This window comes from Penaeus monodon, chromosome 6, assembly GCF_015228065.2.
Source record: "Penaeus monodon isolate SGIC_2016 chromosome 6, NSTDA_Pmon_1, whole genome shotgun sequence".
In the NCBI taxonomy this organism is placed as follows: domain Eukaryota; kingdom Metazoa; phylum Arthropoda; class Malacostraca; order Decapoda; family Penaeidae; genus Penaeus; species Penaeus monodon.
The window spans coordinates 47,039,620-47,042,119 of NC_051391.1; positions in this window are offsets into that span (position 1 = coordinate 47,039,620).

Consider the following 2,500-nt stretch of genomic DNA (forward strand, 5'->3'; position numbering starts at 1 on the left):
GTCAGCAGAGGTTGCAGAGGTGTTGTCCACCTGGAGCAACAGCCTAAGGCTTAATCTCAGGCGAACTATCCCGGTAGGCGCTTGGAACATCCGGTCCTTGCAGCAGGACGAACTATCGAGGGAACTGGAGTGGTTGAGAGTTGAGATGGCTGCCCTCTTAGAGGTAAGAATACCTGGCAGCGGCATGAACATTATGGGTGGGTACACCTACTACTAGTCAGGCCGTGGCGATGGGCATCACCTCCAGTGAATAGCCATAGCCATCTCCAGCCGACTTCAATCCTCGGTAGTTGAGATAACACCCATTGATGAGCATATTGTGGCATTGAGACTGAAGCATGCTTTTGGCTTCATGTTTCTTATTGCTGTGCATGCTCCTACCGATGTTTGCAAATTCGATGTGAAAAAGGTGTTCTATGCTAAACTCACATCCACGGCAGACAGTTGCCCCCAGCGAGACATTTGCATTGTTCTGGGTGACTTCAGTGCAGTATCCGGCTGTGATCGAGCTTGCTAAGAGAATCTATCAGCCCCCATGGCTTGGGAGCTGATCCCAGCAGCGAGAACAGCCTCCTTCTCCGGGAATTTGCTAGGTCCCAGAGAATGAGGATTTCTGGCTCCTGGTATCAGAGCTCCAACCCGTATTGCTGGACATAGTACTATGGCCAAGGAGATCAACCACCTATCAGTGAGGAACCTCCTACCCTGAGGTTAGAATGGTGATTTCCAAGATAAAGAGTGGGAAAGCTGCAGGCATATATGATATCCCTGCTGAACTGCTAAAGGCTGGGGGGTGAACCTATGGCATGACGCTTGCGTGCAGTCTTGACTGCCATCTGGCAGTCTGGTTCCATTTCCCCTGATCTGTTGAGGGTCGTGGTCATTCCTCTCTGGAAGGGGGATCGTTGGGACTGTAGCAACTACTATGGTATTATACTACTCAGTATATCAGGCAAGATTTTTTCCCCATTCTTCTGAAACGGATCTGTGACCACACATACACCAGAGACTGGAGCGGTCTGGATTCACTCCTAACAAATACACTGTATCCTAGCACTTTGAGAAGTTGTGAAACGCAGTTGTGAGTTCGGTGTCAGCCTGTATCGACCTCAAAAAAGCGTTTGACTCTGTGCATCAAGAATCTCTATGGAAGATTCTGAGACTTAGGGGACTGGATAATTGGTAGAACTACTATCCATAGTCAGTGTGGAGCAACACTAGGCAATATCAAGGTATCAGCCCTTGACTTTGCCGATAATATTGCTATCCTATCTAAGTTTCTGGAGTCACTGGTGGCGGCTCTTGATGCATTCAGCAATGAGGTGAAGCACTTGGGCCTAGAGGTCTCTTGGACCAAGACCAAGATTCAGGATTTTGGGGGCCTGTTTGGGGAACCCGTTCAGTCGATCCATGCTTGGTGAGGACGTTGAAGTCACAGAGAGCTTTGCATACCTTGGTATCTTAGTCCATATCTCTAGGCTGTCAGACCAAGATGTCAGTAGACGGATTGGTCTGGCAACAGGAGCCATGAACTCGATTAACAAGAGCATTTAGAAATGTCAGTACCTATGCAGAAGGACCAAGCTATGTGTCTTGATACCGCCAGTTTTCCTCTATGGAAGTGAAACCTGGACACTATCTAATGCCTTGAAGTCTCATCTTGATGACTTTTGTAACAAGTCTCTTCGCTGGATCATGGGGTACAGTTGGCAGGACCATGTGTCCAACCGACGGCTACGCCGTGAGACTGGCATGGGACCTGTTACTTGCATAATCCGGGATCGCCAACTCAGGCTATATGGGCATCTAGCTCATTTCCCTGTGAATGACCCTGTCTATCAGGTTGTCTCTCTGTGCGACAATCCTGGGTGGTGGAGGCCCGTGGGACGACCTAGGAGGTCATGGCTTGGGCATCTCGACGAGACCTGTTGCAAGAAGTTAGAGATAGGCCGAGGGCCAGCCTGGAGAATCGCCATGAGGGACCCTTGTGGCTATAAGGGGATGGTGATTCGGCCATGCGCCCCCGTCGGCGTTAGCCCCTTGATGATGATGATATATATGTATACATATAGGTATATAACACACACACACACACATACATACATACATATTAACATATATATATATATATATATATATATATATATATATATATATATATGAATACACACACACACACACATATATATATATATATATGTGTGTGTGTGTGTGTGTGTGTGTATAATGTATGTATGTATGTATGTATGTATATATATGTATGTACACACACACACACACACACACACACACACACACACACACACACACACACACACACATATATATATATATATATATACATTTATACACACACACACACACATGTAACCCGCATATATGTAACAAGCCCGGCTAGCCGGACCCAAACCCGGGTAGCGGCAGCAAGGGCGTGCGGCCTTAATACATCAGCCAAACAAAAACTATGATGCAAATCCAAGGAAGTAACAACCTTAATGCT